The sequence below is a fragment of the Petaurus breviceps genome, unplaced genomic scaffold (assembly GCF_028583685.1).
Source record: "Petaurus breviceps papuanus isolate PSGF00001 unplaced genomic scaffold, PetGlider_PUasm1.0 90822, whole genome shotgun sequence".
NCBI lineage: Eukaryota > Metazoa > Chordata > Mammalia > Diprotodontia > Petauridae > Petaurus > Petaurus breviceps.
The window spans coordinates 22162087-22184960 of NW_027187351.1; the positions used below are offsets into that span (position 1 = coordinate 22162087).

A 22874-nucleotide genomic window follows, 5' to 3' on the forward strand; every position below is an offset into this window, starting at 1 on the left:
AATGCTTTAAAAATCAATCTTTTTTCTATAATATTTCTTTTTTTTTGCTTTTTGGAGGGGCAATTGGAGTTAAGTGACTTGCCCAAGGCCACACAGCTAGTAAGTGTTAAGTGTCTGAGGGCAGATTTGAACTCAGGTCCTCCTGACTCCAGAGCTGGTACTCTATTCACTGTACCACCTAGCCGCCACTTCTATAACATTTCTGAGGTCAGCATTCCCTTAACCTCACAGATTAAGTTTACCAAAACAAAAATGAAAACAGTTTTTGACCAAAGAAGTTAACATTCCCAAGAAGACCATAGCAAACAAATAAAGGAGTACACACATACAATGAGGACAGAAAGAGCACTAATATGCAGGCAGAATAGGAATGGCTTCATCAAAAAATGGTACATATAAGAGGTGGAGCCAAGATGGCGGAGTGAAAGTAGAAACTTACCTGAATTTGCCTGTGAATTCCTTCAGTAACTTCTAAAAAGTGAATCTGAAGGGATTTTAGAGTGATGGAATCCACCGGGAGATGTAGTGTAACAGATTTCCTGTCTATAAAGAAGAAGTACATAGCATGTGGGCTACTCTGGCACAAACCTGACCATAGAGGATCTGGAGCAAGTCCAGGAGATCTGATTCACCCACTTCAGGGGTGATTCCCAGATCTCTCACCATAGGACTGGAGTCAGTTGGAGGTGGGTAAGAGGTAAGCACAGGGCCATGGCAGCAGTAGATACTCCTGGAGCTATCAGCCCATGGCCTGAATGTTTAAAAATCACCTACCTGATCTACTGGGGGACAAGACGGCTGAGTAAACCTAAGGATCCCCTATCTCCCCTCTAACCCTGAAAACCCAGAAAATATTGCCCCAGAAAAATTCTGAAATACTGGAACCAGCTGGAGGCTTGGGAGTCCTGGAGGAAGGGCATGGCTGTGGCTGTACTGAGGCCAAAATGCAGGTCTAGAGGTTTCCCAAAATGCCTCATCTCAGCTGTCCAGCAGGAGATCCTGAACCCATGAAGGGTGGGGAGGGGTGTAGGAAGGAGAGCCAGCAAGCATTACTATTAGAACCCCAGGTGTGCCCCCTAACAACCAGGGGAATCAGTAGACACTAGCCCAGCCCCAGCCCCAGTGGCTGAGCGTACCTTAACTCTAGCCCAGGGACATGGAGGCAGAATCTTGAAGTTCCCAGACCACTCCTTCCCAGCCCCCCCCCCCACTTCATACTGTGAGCTTCAGCATAACTCCAGGGAAAGACCAAAAATCCTGGCCTTGGCCTCAGTCTAGGCACTCAGAGGCCATAGCACACAAAGACAATAACTAGGCACCTACCTCCCAGGATAAGAAGAATGGGTCTAAAGCCTCTGTACCCCACAAGCAGAGATCCACTTTAAAAGCCAGGAAATAGGTAATTACAATGGTCAAAAAAATTGGAGGGGCTGCCAGGTGGCTCAGCGAGTAAGAGCACCGGCTCCAGTGTCGGGATGACCTGGGTACCAAATACGGGTTCAGACACTTAGCACCACACCCAGAAATAACTGGCCATGTAACCTTGAGCAAGTTACTTAACCCCGATTGCTTTAAAAAAAAAACAAACTGGTAAAATCAAGGTCTATTGCATCCTATTACAGCAAGCTAGAAGAACCAAATTCAGAAGAGGACAGCAATGACTCTCTACCCATATCTATTTTAATTGTTTTTGCTTTTTTTTGGAGGGCAATTTGGGTTAAGTTACTTGCCCAAAGTCACATGGCTAATAAGTGTGTTAAGTGTCTGAGACCGGATTTGAACTCAGATCCTCTTGACATCTGGTCCAGTCCAGACACTGCTCCACCTAGCCACCCTGTCTCTCTACCCATATATTAAACCACAAAAGGGAATGTGAACTGGTCTCTTGCCCAAAAACCTTTCTTCTAAGAATTCAAGAAGGATTTTAAAAGCCAAATTAGAGAGGTAGAAAATAAATTGACAAATTGTTTTGAAGTTACAATTCCCAAAATGGAAAAAAAAAAATTCAATGAAGACAACAACTCCTTAAAAAGTAAAAATTGTGGAATTGGAAGGGAAGTTCAAAATCTAACTGGAAAAAAAGAAGTCCTTAAATGTAAAATCTGAAGAAAAGGAAAAGTAGCTTCAAAAATTCACTGACAAAAACAATTCACTTTAAATTAGAATTAGTCAAATTGAAGTTAATGACTGTATGAGGCATCAAGAATCAGTCCAACAAAATCAAAAGAATGCAGAAATAAAAGAAAATATAAAATACATCACAGGAAAAGCAGCTTACCTGGAAAACAGATCCAGGAGAGAAAATTAAAGAATTATTGGTCTACTAGAAAGACATAGTGAAAAAAAGAGCCTGAACAACATTTTCGAAGAAATCATCAAGGAAAACTTCCCTGAGGTCCCAGATCCAGAGGGTAAAATAATTATAAAAGAATCCATTGGACACCTCCTGAAAAAGAAACAAAATTGAAAACTCCAAGAAATATTGTAGCTAAATTACAGAATTATCAGGTCAAGGAAAAAATATGGCAAGCAGCCAGAAAGAAACTATTCAAATATCACAAAACTACTGTTAGGATCACACAGGAGATAGCAGCGTCCACATGAAAAGATTAGCAGGATTTGAATATGATATGTCATAAAGCAAAAGAGTGTGGACTACAATCAAGGATCAACTAACTATTCAGCAAAACTGAGCATAATCTTTCAGGCAAGGAGATGGTCATTCAATGAAATAAGGAACTTCCAGACTTTCCTGATTAAAAAGCTAGAACTGAACAGAAAATTTGACCTCCAAATACAAGACTCAAGAGAGACATAAAAAGGTAAACAGGAAACACACACACACACAACTTGTTATTCAATAAGAGCTGTTTACATCCCTATATGGGGAGCTGATACCTTCAATATTGATAATTGCATAATTATCACAACATATAAACGAGATATACATAGACAGAAGGTGTTGGTATAAATTAAATAAAGTCATAATTTAAAAAAAAAAAACTTTATTAAGGGGTGCAAAGGGAATGTAATGGGAGAAGAGGAAAGAACGAGGCAGAAATGGGTATATTCCTGAGTTTTAAGGCATAAAAACATGTTATATTAGAAGGAAAGAAAAGAGGAAGATGAACTTTATATGACCTTTACTCTCATTGGTTTTCATTTAAGGAGGAAATAACATAATCAGTTAAGTATAAGATTCTTACATGAAGAAATAAAAAACTCATTATAATAGAGGGAAACAAGGGAAAGAGAGGAGAATTGTTTGTGATTTACTCTCATCAGATTTGGTTCAAGGAGTGAATAGCACACATTGTTAAGTATAAAAACCTATCTTGTCCTACAGGCAGTAGGTGGGGAAATGGGAAAGAAAAGAGGAGGTGGTTAAAAGGGAGAGAAGAAGTATTAAAGGGGAAGGATAGGAAAAGGGAGGGAGACTGATAGAGAGGATATACTAAGGGAGGTGGTGATCCAAAGGAGAACTCTTAATAACAGGAAGCACAGATAGAAGGAATGAAAGCATAATCAGGGGAGGGAAAAGGATGGAGAGAAAGACACAGATAGTAATCATAACCACGAATGTGAATGGGATGAACTCTCCCATTTAAAGGAAGCAGATAGCAGAATGGATTAATAACCAAAAGGCTACAATATGCTGCCTACAAGAAATACATTTGAAACAAGGTGATATGCACAGGGTAAAGGTAAAAGGCTGGAGTAGAATATGCATCAACTAAAGAAAAAAAAAAACAGTGGTAGCAATCCTCTCAGAAAAAGCAAGAGGAAAAATAGATATAATTAAAAGATATAAGGAAGGAAACTATATCCTACTAAAAGGCACCACTGACAATGAATCAATATCATTACTAAACATAAATGTACCAAGCTATCCAGGATCTTAGATGACAATTTAAGAGAGTTAGAGGAAAAATTAGATAACAAAAACTGTACTTGTGGGGAACCTCAAACTTCCCTTTTCTGAATATGATAAATTTAACCTCAAAATGAACAAGGAAGAAGTTAACAATGTGAACAGAACTTTAGAGAAGATAGATATGATAGACCTTTGGAGAAAACAGAGTGGGGATATAAAAAATATACCTTCTTCTTAATGGTGTATGGCACATGCACAAAAACTGACCATTCATGGGGACATCAAAACCTCACAATCCAGTGCAGAAAGGCAGAAATATTAAATTCATCCTTTTCAGACCATCATACACTAACATTATATGTAATAAAGGGCCATGGAAAGATAGACTAAAAACTAATTGAAAACTAAATAACTTCATCCTAAAGAATGAGTGGGTCAAACAAGAAATCATAGAAACAATCAATAACTTCATTGAAGAGAATGACAATAATAAGGCACCATACTCAAACGAGAGATGCAGTGAAAGTTGGGAAGCTTTATATCTCTAAATGACAACATGAATAACATAGAGAAAAAGGAGATCGATAAATTCAGCATGAAACTAAAAAAGAAATAAAAGTATAAATTGAAAATTCCCAAATAAATACTAAATAAGAAACATTTAAAACCAAAGGTGAGATTAATAAAATTGAAATTAAGTACACTATTAAGCCAGTAAATAAAACTAAGAGCTGGTTTTATGAAAAACAAAATAAAATTGATGAACCTTCGGACAATTAGATAAAAAAAGGAAGAGGAAAAACCAATGAGCAAATCAAAAATGAAAAGGGTGAACATACTTCCAATGAAGATGAAATTAAAACAATAAGTAGGATTTTTCCCAATTGTATGCTCAAAATTTGACAATTTTTGTGAAATACATGAATGCTACAAAAATATAAGTTACCTAGATTAACTGAAGTGGAAATAAAATACTAAAATGAAGCCATCTCAGAAAAAGAAATTGAAAAATGCGTGAATTAATTCCCTAGGAAAAAATCTCCAGGGCCAGATGGATTTATAAGAGAATTCTATCAAACTTTTAAAGAATAATTGATTGCAATATTTTACAGGCTAATTGGGAAAATTGGAGAAGGAGTCCTATCAATTTCTTTTTATGACACAAATATGATACCAATACCTAAATCAGGAAGAGCCAAAACAGAGAAAGAAAATCATAGAACAGTTTCCCTCCAGAATATAGATTAAAAAATTTTAAATGAAATATTACCAAATAGATTACAGCAACTTATCATGAGAATAATATACTTTGATCACATAACATTTATTCCAGGAATGCAAGGATGGTTCAATATTAGGAAAAGTACCAGTATAATCGAACAACAACAAAGTACCAGTATAATATCAACAACAAAACTAGCAGAAACCATATGATTATCTCAAGATGAAGAAAAAGCTTTTGGCAAAATACAACACTCATTCTTATTAAAAACACTAGAAACTATAGGAATAAATGGAGTTTTCCTTAAAATAGTAAGTAGTATCTATCTAAAACCATCAGAAATGATTTTACGTACTGGGAGTTAGATAGAAGCATTTCCAATAAGATTGGGAATGAAAAAAGGATGTCCACTATTACCCCTCATTGAATTTGGAACCAGAAATGTTATCTGTAGCAATAAGAGAAGAAAAATAAATCAATGGAATTATGTTAGGCAAAGAAGAAACTAAGCTATCACTCTGCAGAAAATATGATGAGATACTTAGAAAATCCTAGAGAATCAAAAAAAAAAAAGCTACTTGAGAGAATAAATAAAATTAGCAAAGTTGCAGGATATAAAATAAACCCACATAAATCCTTAACATTCTTTATATATTTCTAATGAAGCCCTACAGCAAGAAATAGAAAGAGAAATTCCATCTAAAGCTACTGTTGACATTATAAAATATTTGGGAATCTACCTACAAAACTTTAGGAACACAATTATCAAACAATTTTCACTCAAATAAAGTCAAATCTAAATAATTGGGAAAACATCAGTTGCTTGTTGTTAGTCCAACCAATATAATAAAAATGACAATTTTACCTGTATAATTTACCTATTTAGTGCCATACCAATCAGTCTATCAAAAAAATTTTATATATGTAGAAAAAATAGTAACAAAATCAATCTGGAAGAGCAAAAATTCTGGAATAACAAATGAATACTGAAAAGAAATGCTAGGGAAGGTGACCTAGCCATACAAGATTGTAAACTGTATTAGAAAACAATAGTCACCAAAACTACTTGGTATTGTCTGGGGAATAGAGTAGCAGATCAGTGGAATAGATTAGGTACCTGATACACAGTAGTCAATGATTATAGTAATCTATTGTTTGATAAATCCAAAGACAGAAGCTTCTGGAATAGTGCACTATTCGACAAAAACTGTTGGGAAACTGGAATATAGAATGACAGAAAATGGGCATAGACCAATATCTTACACCATATACTAAAATAAAGTCTAAATTGGTGCATGATCTAGATATAAAGACTGATATTATAAGCAAACTGGAAAAGCAAGGGATAGTTTACCTGAAAGATTATTGGTGAAGGGAAGAATTTATGAACAAACAAGAGATAGAGAACATTACAAAATGTACAATGGATAACTTTGGTTACATGAAATCGAAAAGCTTCTTTACAAAAAAGCCAATGTAACCCAGATTAAGAGGAAAGTAGAAAATTTGGAAAGAATTTTTACAACCTCTGTCTCAGATAAAGGCCTCATTTCTAAAATATACAGAGAACTGAGTCAAATTTATAATAATACAAGTCATTCCCCAATTGATAAATGATAAAAGTATATGAATAGTCAATTTTCAGAGGAAGAAATTAAAGATATGAATAAGCATATGAAAAAAATGTTATAAATCACTATTGATTAGAAAAATGCAATTCAAAACAATTCTGAGGTGCCACATTTCACCAGGCACATTGGCTAAGATGACAAAACAGGAAAATGATAAATGCTGAAGAAGATGTGGGAAAATTGTAACAGTAATGAATCATTGGTGGAATTGTGAACTGATCTAACCATTCTGGAGAACAACTTGGAATTATGTCCATAGGGCTTTAAAAATGTGCATACCCTTTGACCCAGCAATACTAATTCTGGGGCTGTATCCCAAAGAGATCATACAAAAGGGAAAAGGACCTATATGCACAAAAACTTTTCCTAGCAACTCTTTGTGTGGTGGCAAAACATTGAAAATCAAGGGGATGACCACCAATTGGGAAATAACCAAACAAGTTGTGGTATATGAATGTAATATAATACTTCTGTGCTATAAAAAAATGAGGAACAGACAGACTTCATAATAACCTGTAGAGACTTATATAATCTAAGCGAGGAGAGCAGAACCAGAACTTTGTTCACAGTTACAGACACATCATATCACTAAACTTTAATAGACTGGGCTCCTCCCAGCAATGCAACACTAGAAGAAAACTCCAAAGACTCAGAGAAAGATCAATAGAGTCTGAATGCAGATTGAAGAAAAGTACCTGCACTCTCTCTTTTTTTGTTGTTTTTTCTTTCTAATTGTTCATTCCATTGATTAAAATTATTCTTTACAACTTGACTAATGTTCAATATGAAGGTATGTGTAAAACCTATATCCTACTGCATTCCTCCATGATGGGGGATGGGGGAGAAGAAGAGAAGAAAATTTGGAACTCAAGGGATTGTGGAACTGAATGTTGTAAACTAAAATTAAATAAATAAATTTATTTTTTTTAAATGGTACATATGTTGGGGCTTGTAAAAAAGCTCAGAAAGGGGGCTGTGGTGGCAGTCTCATCAAAGTCATAGAGGCTAAAGAAGAATAAAGTCAGATGCATTCCAAAGTTTTAATTCAATTATCTGCTGTGACATAATTGAGACAGACCAGAAGGTACTGGTTACTAAGATAACTTGCTTTCCTTTGGACTACTTTAAGTGTCTCTTTAGAGGAAATGAAGGATATGGTCTGAGTATGTATGCTGTTGACCAACCATGTCTAATGGGAATGATAGGCTAAAGTGCACCTGGAGCCTGGGAGCAGGGAAGTTCTTAAAAATTTACATTCCCATTACACTCAGCCCCAAGATCTTTCATTCCTATAGCATAGTCAATTTACTTTTGAATTAGCACTATACATCTCTTAGGTAACATTTTCAAGATACAGAACTAAAGTTACCAAAGTGGCCACTGGGCCTTAAACAAACACAAAGTACATTGCATTATCACCTCAATTCAAAACAAGAGTCCAAATAAAGTTCTCTTGGGGGTAGGGTGTGTCCTTCCTGCACACAGCTCCAGACCCTGCTTCCAAGTACAGAGAGGGGGCTGGGCAACAAAACCAACAATGTGGGGTCCTTGGGTGTCCAAGGCACTTCATCCCATCCACCATAGTCACAAGTCCATTCTCCCCCTGGGACCCAGACTGTGGGATGCAGCAAGGAAAAACATTCAGTGCCCCTGCTTTGCTGCTCAGTTCTTATCTTTTCCTGTGGCTGAATTCTGAACTCCTGGGTTCCTTCTCCTTCCACAGGTGGCAGCTGCTCCTGGCTTCTGCCCAGCTCCTGATGCAGGCAGCTAAACATTCCTGCTCTCAGTTCAGTGAAGTCTGCATGCAGGCCATTCTTCTCTCCTGGTCCATGGCTCTACAGAGTCACAGCTACCACAACTGGGAAACAAACAATTATCCCAGCCCCAATACTTTCCTTTTATTCTGCAGATCCTGTTTGTGATGCTATTTTGTAGCAGCAAGCACCCCAGGGTCCCCAGGGTGGCTGCCAACACAGGTTCTTAGATCTGCTTCGTTAAAGAAAGCAACTCAAAATGGGTTAACAAGCTTACTTTAATCAGTCAAATATGTATCATTTACCTAGTTCAGGGGAAAAAGGTCAGCACCCCGAACTTCAGAATATACAGACAGAATTATCAAGATAGAGAAACAGATCAAGTACACAGGTTTCCAAATTTTCCAACCATTACATCCATACCAAATCAACATTTGGGTTTTTCAAAGCCGGGGGGCTCTCAACAATGACTTCCCAGAGTCTCATCTGATCAAATCACATAACCCTTCTCAAAGTGATCCCCAAAGCAAACCCTCAAATCAAATAAAGCCTGCTCATGGCTCAGAGAATGTAACAACCTTCTGTACCCACTGGCCAATCAAAAAGTGTCTACTGAAAAACAAGCCTACCACTCCAGGCTCCAGGTGCACTTAGCTTAGGGGCAGGGAAGATCTTAAAAATTTACATTCCCATTACACCATGTTGGCACAACAGTAATAAAACAGCAAACGGTAACACAATAATGTTAATGTGGAAAACATTCTATACTATCAGTATTGAAGTGAGGCCCATCATGATATTATATCTTCAGGTTTAACAAATGCTGAGAACTGCAGGAGCCTCTTCTAGCAACTAGATACAATGAGCCAAAGGGAGTTATCTACAAACAGGGATAACAGTAATGTAGCTAGCAATTAAAGAAAACATTCTGAAATAAAGTATTTAAAGAGTGGGGAGAGCAACAAATAAAGGTAACACTGAATCTATACTTCACCAACATATCCTGCTAGAACGAAAAACTGACTTTTTTTCACATCACTAAGTAACACCTAATACTCCTTCCTCAACTTTTGATTACTTATGTTTATAATGCATAAGCATTTTCTAAAAGGCAGCATGACTTTGTACCACTCACTAAGTACATGTACTAAATGATAGGTATTCAAATACAAAAATCTTTGCTTTTAAAAAGCTTACACTATTAAAGAAAAACATTTTTTAAAAAGTTGTTTGTTTACTTTTAGTTTACAATTCCTTGTGTTTCACATTTTGTCCCCCTCCCTACCCTCCCCCTCCTCCGTGGCAGCATACAGTCAAGTATAGGATCTGTAAATACTTTCATATTACACATTAGTCAGGTTATAAAGACGGATTGTATCAGATGGAATGAAAAATGGTAAAGAGGAAATAAAACCAAACAAGAAAAGGAAAAAGATCAGGTAGTTTGCTTCAATCTGGATACAAACTCAATTCTTTCTAGTTCTTTCTCTGAATGTAGACATCTCTCTCCAACATGAGTATTTGGGGATTGACATATCACTGCTGAGAAGAGTCTAGTTTATCAAAGTTGGTCATCACACACATATTGTGTCTGTAATTGTATACTTAAATAATTGTGTACATTAAATTAAAAAGATTTTGCAGAAACAAAATGAATGTGACCAAATTAAAGGAAAAGAGGAAACTGTGGGGAATATGGTTACTGCAATTTTTCTCTGATAAAAGCCTCATATCTCATATATATATATTAGACAGAATCAAATTTATTTTTAAAAAAGAGAAAAATTTCAAAGGGTATAACCAGGCTGTTTTTTTTTTTCACATGAAGAAATCAAAACTAACAACTCACATGAAATAAAGTTCTATATCACTTTTTAGAGAAATGCAAATTAAAACAATCCTATAATACCACCTCACACCTACCAGATAGGCTAAAATGACAGAAAAGATAAGTGAGAAAAGCTGTAGGGGATATGGAAAAAATGGGACTCTAATGCATTATTGGTGAAATTGTGAATTCATCCTATCATTTTGGAGAACAATTTGAACCTATATCAAAGGGGCTATAAAAACTGTGTATGTCCTTTGACTCAGCAATAGCACCATTAAGTCTAGATCCCTAAGAGATAAAAGAAAAAGGAAAACAACCTATATATACATAAGCAGCTCTTTTTGTTTTGGCAAAGAATAGAAATTGAGTAGATGCCTATCAATTGGAGAATAGCTGAACAAGTTGTGACATATGTTTGTGATAGAGAACTATTATGCTACAAGAAATGTTAAGGTGAATGTTTTCCAAAACCATGGGAATCCCCCTTAAAAACTGATCAAAGTAAAATGAGAACTAGGAGATCATTATACTCAGTAACAATATTTTAACGATGATCAACTGTGAAAAAAAATCTTATCCACCTCCCCCCCCCAAAAAAAAAGAAATGGATGGAGTCCAAATGCATATTAAAGCATATTTTTTAAAACTTTATATTTCTTTGAATTTTTATGTGTTTTCTTTCATTATACGACTAATATGGAAATATATTTTGCATGACTGCACATGTATAACCTATATTAAATTGTGTGCATTTTCAACAAGACAGGGGATAGAGGGAGGGAGAAAATTTGGAACTCAATTTTTGTTCAAATGTCAAAAAGTGTTTCTAACATATATTTTAGGCAAAATAAAATATTAAATAAAAGACAATGATCCAAGACAACTCTAAATAAAACACAAGAAAAATGACATCCACTTCCAGAGGGAAAACTGATGAATTATGTTTACAGATTGAAGTATACTTTTTCTCTCTTAATTTTAGCTTATTTTGTTTGTATTTTCTTCTGCAACATGGCTAATATGGAATTATGTATTGCATGGCTTCACATGTATAATTCACATTAAATGGCCTGCCTTCTCAAAGGGTGTGTGAAGGAGTAGGAGGAAGATAATTGGGAAGTCATTTTTTTAATAATTGTAATTTTTACATGTATTTGGAAAATATCTAACAAAATGAATGAAAAGAATTTTACATATTGGTTTTTACATATATAGATAGATAGATAGATAGATAGATAGATAGATAGATAGATCCCCAGATAGCACTTTCTCTTCTAATTTTAGCTACACTCATTCTGTGCACATTAAAAAATATAACTACATTACCAAAACTGGTAATAATACCTCTAATACCTTGTTTAGTTAAGAAACTTTCACTTTTAATTTCAATAATATGACATTTATAACTTAGTAGTGTATTAAATTTAAACTTTTATACATGAAGTGACATAATGGTTAAAACCTTATTTCTACCAGACCTTTTTAGAACTTTTTTGTCAACTGGTGAATACATGTTTCAGAATTTAAGATCTTTTTTTTAAAATCATTATGCTACTTATCTATTCCACACATTAACTAATCTTTTTTTTTTGAGCAATGTCAAATACTGTCAATGGTTATAGTTTTGTAGTTTAGTGTGAGATCTGATACTAGTATGCCCCATATATTTCTATTTAATTTTTCATAATTTCTTTGAATTTCTTGAACATTTTTCTTCTTATGAGTCTTTTAAAATGTTTTTTCCTCTTTTAAAAAACACTAGTAAGCATAGAAATAAATGGAGCCTTCCTTGATATGACAAGTAACATCTACCTAGAACTAGCTGAAAACATTACATGTAAAGGGGATAAGTTAGAAGGATTTCCAATAAGATTGAGGGTGAAAAAAGGATGTCCATTATAACTATTGTTATTCAATATGATACTCAAATTTTAGGTTTAGAAAGAAAAGAAAAAGAAATTGAAGGAATTAGAGTATGCAAAGAAGAAATGAAGCTATCATTCTTTGCAGATGATATGATGATTTACTGAGAGAATCCTACAGAATCAACTAAAAAACTATTTGAAATGATAAAAATATTTTAGCAAAGTTGCAGGATATAAAATAAACCCATATAAATCTTTGTCATTTCTATATATTACTAAGAAAGCCCAACAGCAAGAGAAATTCAATTTAAAGTTACTATAGATGATATAAAATATTTGGGAGCCTACCTGCCAAAACAAACCCAGGAACTATATGAACACAATTACAAAATACTTTTGACAAAAATAAAGTAAAATCTACAAAAATAGGAAAATATCAGTTGCTCATGGGTAGGTAGAGCTAATATAATAAAAATGGCAATTCTACCTAAGTTAATTTATTTATTCATTGCAATACCAATCAAATTACCAAAAAATATAGAAAAATAAATAACACAATTTATCAGGAAGAACAAAAGATCTAGAAAATCAAAGGAATTTTGAAAAGAAATCCAAGGGAAGGTAGTCTAGCCATACCAGATCTCAAATTGTATTATAAACAGCAAACATAAAAACCATTTTGTACTGCCAATGGAGAAAATACAGTGGTGGATCAGTGAAATAGGTTAAGTACACAAGGCACAGTAGTTAATGACTATAGTAATCTCTTGTTTAATAAACATAAAGACTTCAGGTTCTTGGACAAGAACTCATTGTTTAGCAAAAACTGCTCAGAAAACTGGAAAACAGTATAGCAGAAACTGGGTATAGGTCAACATCTTACATAAGATACCAAAATGAATTCAAAATGGGTACAGGATTTACATGTAAAAGATGATACTGGAAACAAAGGAGGAGATCAAAGAATAGTTTATCTGCCAGATTTGTGGAGAAATAAAGAATTTATGACCAAATAAATGGTCTATGACTTGATGAAATGCGAAATGGATAATTTTGATTCCAATAAAATGAAAAGAGTTTCATGAACAAAGTCAATGCAATCAAGATTAGAAGGGAAGCAGAAAGCTGGGAAATGATTTTTTACAATCAGAGTCTCTGATAAAGGCCTCATTTCTAATATGTAGAGAGAACTGAATCAAATTAGTAAGAATACAAGTCATTCCCCAATTGATAAATGGTTAAAGGATATAAACAGGAAGTTTTCAGATGAAGAAATTAAAGCTATCTATAGCTATATGAAAAAATGCTCTAAATCACTATTGATTGGAGAAATGTAAGTCAAAATGCAAATGGGAAAAGCACCAACACATACAAAAATAATTATAGCACATCTTTTTTGTGGTGGCCAAGAATTGGAAGTCAATTGGGGAATGGCTGAAATTGTGCTATACAAATATTGTCCCGTAAGAAATGAACAGGTAAACTGCACAAAAACGTGGAAAGACTTACATAAACCGATGCTGAGTGAAGTGATCAGAACAAGGAGAGCAACCAGTGACAGAAAAATTGTACAATGACTAATTTTGACAGACTTAGCTCTTCTCATCAAATGCAAGGATCTAAGACAACTAAAAAAAAACTCATGGTGGAAAATGTTATTCACATCAAAAATTATGGAGCTATAGAGTCTGAATGCAGATCAAATCATACTATTTGTGCTTTATTCTCTCCCTTTCTCTCTCATTATTTCTTTTTCTTTCTCATGGTTTGTCCCATTGGTTCTAATTATTCCCTACAATATGAGTAATGTGAAAATGTTTAATATGAAAGTATATGTATAGCCTGTATTAGATTGCATGCCATCTTGAGAGTGGGGAGGGAGAGGAGGAAAATTTAGAACTTGAAATCTTGTGGAACTGAACATTGAAAAGTAAGAATTATAAAAAAAATAAATTCACAAAAATATCTTTCTCCCGAGTTCAATAAAGTAACTTTTTGATAGTTATACCGATAGAGAATAAAATAAGTAAATTAATTTAGTTACCATTGTCAGTGCGACAGCTCAATCACAAAGTGTATCTCTCCAAATCTTTAGTTCTGTTTTTATTTCTTTGAGTTTTGTAATTGTATTCATATAGTTTTTGGCTACCTTTTCACACATGGCATGCCACATATATTGTATGTTTTCTCGTTATTTTGAATGAATTTTCTCTATCTCTAACTGCTAAATTTTGAGACAAGTACAGAATTTGTAAAAGTAAAGAAAAATTGTAAAGTACAGAAAAGCCTATGGTTTATGTTGATTTGTTTAATATCCTGATCTTTCCTCAAGGTATTAAGTGTTTCAATTAAAAAGTTTGGTTCATTCTTAGAATCCTTTAATTGGGACATCATATCATCTAAAAGAAAAAAAAAACAGAAATGATTGTGCTTTCTTCCTGTATCTCCCCATAATTTCTTTTTCATATTATACTGAAAATTTCCAGAATTTTATAAATTAATAAAAGTAAGGTTTTTATTTTTGTTGTATTTTCAGTTCTCAGAATGGTGTCTCACAGCAAGCACTTAAAATAATTTTTTTAATTAACTGAATTTGATACTAGTTTTTCATCTATTTAATTCAATCTTTGACTTTGTTCTAAAATTTCTTATCTCATGTAGACTAATGATATCTCTTTATTCTATTTTGGGAAGTTCACTCCTTGGTTAAGGTTTTTCACTTTCCAGTATAACCTGTTTTTTTATCTTTTTATTGTTCCCTCGAGAATTCCAATTTTATTTTTGTTGGTCTTTATTAATTTGTTTACTTATAGTTTATAACATTCATTACCACAATTCCTTGAATTTCAAATTTTCTCTCCCTTCCCCCCCTTAAGCCTCCCAATGGCGGTATACAATCATGTATAGTATCAGTAAATACTTGCACCTTAGGCATTAGTCAGGTTATAAAGACGGATTGTATCAGATGAAATGAAGAATGGGAAAGAGGAAACAAAACCAAACAAGAAAAAGAGCAGGTAGTTTGCTTCAATCTGTCTTCAAACTCTGCTCTTTCTCTGAATGTCAACATCTGTCTCCATGATGACTCTTTTGGGGTTGACTTATGACTCTGGATTGCTGAGAAGAGTCCAGATTATCAAAGTTGGTCGTCACACATACATTGTATCTGTAATTGTGTACAAATTCCTCCTGGCTCTACTCTTCTCACTCAGCATCAGTTTGTATTAGACTCACCAGGTAAATGTGAAGTCCATCTGCTCCTCATATCTTATAGCACAATAGTATTCCATAACATGCATATACCACAACTTGTTCAGCCATTCCCCAATTAATGGACACCCCCTTAATTTCCAATTCTTTGCTACCACAAAAAGAGCTGGTATAAATATTTTTGTACATATGGGTCTTTTTTCCCCACTTCTATGATTTCTTTGGGAAACAACCCTAGAAGTGGTATTGCTGGATCAAAGGGTATGAAATTATTTAGAGCCCTTTGGGAATAGTTCCAGATTGCTTTCCAGAATGTTGGATCAGTTCACAACTCCACCAGCAATGAATTAGTGTTCCAATTTTTCCACATCCTCTCCAGCATTTGTCATTTCCTTGTTTTGTCATCTTAGCTAATCAGACTGGTGAGATGTGGTACCTCAGAGTCTTTTTGATTTGCACTTCTGTAATCAATAGTGATTTAGAGCATTTTTTCATATGCTTATAAATATCTTTAATTTTTTCCTCTGAAAATTGCTTGTTCATATCCTTTGACCAATTGGGGAATGACTTGTATTCTTATAGATTTGACTCAATTCTCTGTATGTTTTAGAAATGAGTCCTTTATCTGAGACATTGGTTGTAAAAATTATTTCCCAATTTTCCACTTCCCTCCTAATCATGCTTACACTGGTTGTGTTTTACAGAAATTTAATGTAATCAAAATTATCTATTTTGCATTGTATAATGCTCTATAATTCTTTTTTGGTCATAAGGTCTTTCCCTCTCCACAAATCGGACAGGAAAACTGTTCCTTGCTTTCCCGGATTGCTTACAGTATCAGACTTTATACCTACATCATGCACTCATTTAGACTTGATTTTGGTAGGTGGTGTTAGATAATGGTCTATGCCCCAGTTTCTGCCATACTATATTCCAGTTTTCCCAGATGTTTTTGTCAAATAGTGAGTTGTTATCCCAAAAACTGGGGTTTGGGGTTTATCAAACAGTAGATTACTATAGTCATTGCCTGCTGAGTTTCATGTACCCAATTTATTCCATCGATCCACTACTCTATTCCTCAGCCAGTACCAAGTAGTTTTGAGGACAGCTGCTTTATAGTACAGATTAAAATCTGGTATAGCTATTCCACCATCCCTAGAATTCCTTTTCATTAATTCCCTTGATATTCTTGATCTTTTGTTCTTCCAACTGAATTTTGTTACTATTTTTTCTAGCTCTATAAGGTAGTGTTTTGGTAAACTGGTTGGCATGACCCTAAATATATAATTTAAATTAGGCAAAATTGTCATTTTTATTTTATTAGCTCGACCCAGCAATGAGCAATTGATTTCCTTCCAAATAGTTAGATCTGACTTTCTTTGTGTGAAAAGTGTTTTGTAGTTTTGGTCATATAGGTCCTGGGTTTGTTTTGGAAGGTAAACACCCAAATATTTTATAATGTCTACAGTAACTTTAAATGGGATTTCTTTTTCTATCTATTGCTGTTGGATTTCATTAGAAATATACAGGAATGCCGAGGATTTTTGTGGGTTTATTTTATATCCTGCAACTTTGCCAAATTTATTTATTGTCTCAAGTAGTTTTTTACTTGATTCTCTAGGATTCTCTTAAGTATACCATCATATGGCTTGCAAAGAGTGATAGCTTGGTCTCTTTTTGCCTTTTTTGATTCCTTTTATTTCTTTTTCTTCTCTAATTGCTACTGCTAACATTTCTAGTGCCAGATTGAATAAGAGGGGTGGTAGTGGACATCCATGTTTCACCCCTGATCTTATTGGAAATGCTTCCAAATTATCCCCATTACATATAATACTTGCTAGTGGCTTTAAATAGATGCTACCTATTATTTTAAGGAAGGCTCCATTTATTCCCAAATTTTCTAGTGTTTTTAATAGGAATGGATGTTGTTTTTTGTCAAAAGCCTTTTCCACATGTATTGAGATAATCATGTAGTTTTTGCTACTTTTATTGTTGATATGATAAAATATACATATGGCTTTCCTAATACTAAACCATCCTTGCATTCCTGGAATAAATCCTACCTGATCAAAGTGTATTATCCTTTTGATAAGTTGCTGTAGTGTTTTTTGTTTTGTTAATATTGTATTTAAATTTTTTGCATCTCCTTTCATGAGAGAAATTGGTCTATAATTTTCTTTCTCTATTTTATCTGTTCCTGATTTAGGTATCAGTAGCATATTTGTGTCATAAAAAGAATTTGGTAGGCTCCTTCACTAATTTTCCAAATAGTTTGTAGAATCAATTGTTCTTTAAATATTTGATAGAATTCACTAATAAATTCATCTGACCCTGGATATTTTTTCATAGGGAGATCACTGATGACTTGTTCAATTTCTTTTTTTTGAGATGGGATTATTTAAGTTATTTACTTCCTCTTCTGTTAATCTGGGCAATTTATATTTTTTGTAAATATTCATCCATTTCACTAAGAATAGCAAATTTGTGTGCATAAAACTGGGCAAAATAATTCCTAATTATTGTTTTAATTTCCTCTTCATTGGTGAAAAAAAAGGTTCACCTTTTTCATTTTTGGTACTCATAATTTGGTTTCTTCTTTCTTTTTATTATCATATTGACTAAGTATCTATCAATTTTATTGTTATTTTTTTCATAAAGCCAGATCTTAATTTTATTTATTAATTCAATAGTTGCCTTAATTTCAATTTTATTAATGTCTCCTTTGGTTTTCAGCATTTCTAATTTAGTATTTAATTGGGTATTTTCAATTTGTTGTTTTTCTAGCTTTTTCAATTGCATTTCCAATTCATTGACTTCCTTTTTCTCTAATTTATTCATCTATGCACTCAGGGATATAAAACTTCCCCTAAGAACTTCCTTTGCTGCATGCCACAAATTTTGGTATGTTGTCTCATTGTGCCCATTCTCTTGAAGGAAGTTACTGATGGTTTCTATGATTTCTTGTTTGACCCACTCATTCTTTAGGAATAAAGTGTTTAGTTTCCAATGAGATTTTAGTCTCTCTTTCAATGGCTCTTTATTGCATATGTTACATATTGCAATTTTTGTGTATGTGCCATGTACTGCTGAGAGGAACGTACATTCCTTTTTATCCCCATCAGTTTTCTCCAGAGATCTATCATACCTACCCTCTCCAAAATTCTATTCACCTCCTTAACTTCTTTCTTGTTTATTTTGAGGTTGGATTTATCAAGTTCAGAGAGGGGAAGATTAATGTCCCCCACTAGTATAGTTTTGCTGTCCATTTCTTCCTCTATTTCCCTTACCTTCTCCTCTAGGAATTTGGATGCTATACAACTTGGTGCATATATGTTAAGTAATGATATTGCTTCATTCTCAATGGTGCCCTTTAACAGGATATAGTTTCCTTCCGTATCTCTTTTAATTAGATCAATTTTTTATTTTGATTTATATGACATAAAGATTGTTATGCTTCTTTTTACTTCAGCTGATGCATGACATATTTTACTCCAGCCTTTTACCATTACCCTGCCTGTATCCCTCTGTTTCTGATGTTTTTTTTGTAAACAGCTTATTGTACAATTATGATTTTTAATCCATTCTGCTATCCACCTCCGTTTTATGGGAGAGTTCATTACATTCACAGTTATTATTATTATCAGTTAATTTCCCTCCATCCTATTCCCTCCCCTGTTAATTCTTATATTTTTCTCCCTTCCCCTGCTTAATTGTTTTCCTTTAGACCACTGCCTCCCTCAGTATTCCCTTATCAGTCCCCCTCCCTTTTCCTCCTTTTACTCCTTTACATCTTCCCTCCCTTCAAACCATGCCACCTTTCATAGTCCTTTCCCCCTTCTACTACCTGTAGAATATTTTTATACTTAATGAGGTATGTTATTTCTTCTTTCCACCAAGAGTGGAAAGGAAAACCCTCTTTCCCTCTATTATGTTTCATTTTGCATCTTTTCTCCATAGGGTCCTATGCTTAACTGGTTGTTATTCCCTCCTTGAACCAGAACCAATGAGGGAAAAGCACATATAATACTCTTCTCCCTCCCTTCTTTTCCTCTGCTATATTGTTTTTTATACCTCTTTGTATGGCATAATTTACCCTTTTTCACTTCATTCCTCTTCTTCCATTGAACTCCCTTTGTAGTCCTTATAAGATTTTTTTATACTCATTTTGTGTAATTTATACTCATACACTCTACTTGTCTATAAACAGTTTGCTCTTATTAAATAACTGTGTGTGTGTGTGTGTGTGTGTGTGTGTGTTTCCCTTGTTTATCTTTCTATGTCACCCTTCATCTCCTAACTGGAAGTTGAATTTTCCATTGAGCTCTGTCTTTTTCATGAGGAAGGTCTGGAAATTTGTTATATCATCGAATGACCATCTCTTTGACTGGAAGAATATGTTCAGTCTCGCTGGGTAGGTGATTCTTGGTGATAAAGGAGCTCTTTTGCCTTGCAAAAAATTGTATTCCACTGCCTCCTATCTTTCAGTGTAGAGGATGCCAAATCCTGTCCAATCCTCACTGCGTTTCCTCGATATTTGAATTGTCTTTTTGTGGCCACTTGAAGTATTTTCTCTATAAACTAGTAGTTCTGGAGTTTGGCCACAACATTTCAAGGACTTTTCAGTTTGGGATCTCTTTCAGAAGGTGACCATTGGATTCTCTCTATTTCTATTTACCCTCAGGTTCTAATATCTCAGGGCAGTTTTCTTTAATGGGCTCTTGGAGAATGTTGTCCAGGATCATTTTTTCATCTTGATTTTCTTTTAAGTCTATGATTCTCAGATTATCTCTCCTGGAACTGTTTTCCAGTTCAGTTAATTTTCCATTGAGATATTTTACCTCTTTTTCTAATTTTTCATTCTTGTTGTTTTGGTTCCTCATAAAGGTATTTTCTTCAATTTGGTTGATTCTAGTTTTTACCGAATTATTTTCTTCAGTTAGTTTTTGGAGCTCCTTTTCAATATCACACACTTTTCTTTTCAAGGAGCTGCTTTCTTCATTATAAAGTTTTTCTAATTTTGCAATTTTGATTTTAAAAGAATTATTCATTTTGTCTTCTATCTCTCTGATTTGGTTTTCAAAGATCCTTTTTAGCTCATCTAGACTAGCTTTCTGTGCTTGGGACCCATTCCCTGTTCATGTTTCAGTTGTGGATGTAGAGTCAACATTGTCTACCTCTGAGTTTGGTTCCCCCTCTGAGGAAATTAGGACTCCAGAGTCTTTGTAGTCTGCTTTCTACCCATTTTGAGGCAGGACTCTAGCCATGACCTTCTTCTAGGGTTCTCAAGCCTTTACTGTTTAGGGTTTTGCCCTGGGGCAATAGTGACTATGTTTTCAGGGTGTGGAGCATCCGGGGTTCACTCTTCCATCCTGGTCCTTGTACGTCCTGTTAGAGGCTTTTTTAAATTTCTGGGCTATGGAGCGGTAGTTGCAGGAGTATGTGCTGTCCTGGGCAAGGGACCAGCATTTCATTTTTACCTTTCTCTTTCAAGTCCCAGCCCTTTGGTGATAGGCCTGGTAGTGGCCCTTGTGTTTGGTGGAATGACTTGCCCCCCTTTTTGATCAGGCCTCCTCCCAGCCTGCTCTGCACACCTCTCCGTCACTTCCCAGCCTGCCTCAAGAATTCCAATTTTATATCTTACTATAGTTTACATTTTTCCCACTCTTCTGAGTGTCGTTGTGGCCAGCCCTTTTTCTCAGAAGAGTTTTTTTTTTTTTAATAATTCTTCTCTTTCTCATGTTTTACCTCTTGGACTTCTGTTAACCCAGACCAATATTTTTATAATTATGTTATGTTTTCTTCCATTTACTCATATTTTCATCCTCACTTTTCATACAGCCATGTCCTTGGCTCTTCCAGCAATCTTGGATATGGTGGATACATCCTGTTTGTCCCTTTTACCTGTATAACCTTAATGTTGTTGCTTCTGTAACTACTATTCTGAACAGGGTAGAAATTACTATTTCTATAATACACACACACACACACACACACACACACACACACATATATATATATATATATATATATATATATATATATATATATATATTCTATAATATATCTCTTTTGTTTTCCCCAATTAATGGCTTCTCAGGGAGGCTCTTATTGGTCATCTGTGTGTTTTGGTTTCTAATCTGTGGAGTCTCTGCTTTTTTTCCTTGTGCAGTCTCTGATTAGGAGTTTGTTCAGACTCTTGTATGGTATAGTCAGGTCCCAATAATGTATAAGAAGGGATCCTAGGTGTTGAAAGAGACTTCAGAGGGGTAATTACCACAATCTATTAATTTCGTAGAAAAGAAAACTGGGTCCAAAAATATGTGGTAAATAGCTCCACAGTCATATAAATTGTAAGAGTCAAATCGAGAAACTGAGCTCACATACTCTGATCTTAGGCATAGCACACTTTCAATTGTTTTACACTGTTTCCATGTTCTTTCCTGCCACATCTGCCTATAAAAGCCAAAATCACCATTGTTATGCCTGTCCTTTGAAGAAAGAGAGTAGAGTGGAGACGAGGACTTTCTTCTCCTGCTGAGCAGGTTCAATATATATATCTCCTTTAAAAATACATTTATCTTTATCTTTCAATATTAATCTCAACAAGATTTTTATTTTCTCTCTATCTCACCCCCTCCTGCTGATTGAAAGATGATGTGCATTCTGATTATCCCTTCTACCTGTCTGCCCTCACTTCTATCACACCCATATTTTATCCCCATCCTCTTTAGTTTCCTATAGGGTAAGATAGATTTCTATACCTCATTGCCTATATATCTTATTTCCCAGTTGCATGCAAAAACAAAATTTAAAATTTATTTTTAAAACTTTGAGTTCTAAATGCGCTCCCTTCTTCCCTCCCCACACAACCTCACTCAAAAAGAAAGCAATTCAATATAGTTTATACATTTGTAGTTAGCAAAACCCTTCTGTAAAACTCATTTTGTGAAGACAAACTACATTTCCCCCTATCCTTTGACCCTGTACCTTTTCAAAAGTGTTGCTTCTGACTACACCCTCCTCCAATCTGCACTCCTTTCTATCACCCCACCCATCTCCTTCCCCCTTACTTTCTTGTAGGGTGAGATACCCATTTAAGTGTGTATGTTATTCTTCCCTTAAGTCACATGCAATGAGAGCAAGGGTCACTCATTCCCTCTCACTTCCCCCCTCTTCCCCTTCATGGTGAAACTTTTTTTCTTACTTCCTTTAGATGAGATAATTTATACCATTCTATCTCTCCCTTTCTCCTTAATCCAATATATTCCTCTCACCCCTTAATTTTATTTTTAGATAACATCCTTTCACATTCAACTCATGCTGTGCCATCTATCTCTGTATCTCTGCATCTATCTATCTATCTATCTATCTATCTATCTATCTATCTATCTATCTATCTATCCATCTATTTTCTCCAACTGCACTAATATTGAGAAAGGCCTCATGAGTTACAAATATCTTTCCATGTAGGAATGTAAACAATTCAA

At 34.6% G+C, this 22874-nt stretch overlaps 1 long non-coding RNA gene across 1 annotated transcript in view; it reads right to left on the bottom strand.

Annotated features, from left to right (window-relative positions):
• Nucleotides 1-205: 205 nt before the first annotated feature.
• LOC138148182 (uncharacterized) overlaps nt 206-22874 on the bottom strand; it is a 52672-nt gene continuing 30003 nt past the window's right edge. The window contains exons 2-3 of the long non-coding RNA XR_011164990.1: nt 2279-2446; nt 206-543 (exon numbers count right to left, since the gene is read on the bottom strand). This is a non-coding gene — a long non-coding RNA (uncharacterized lncRNA). The remainder of the gene's footprint in view (nt 544-2278; nt 2447-22874) is intronic.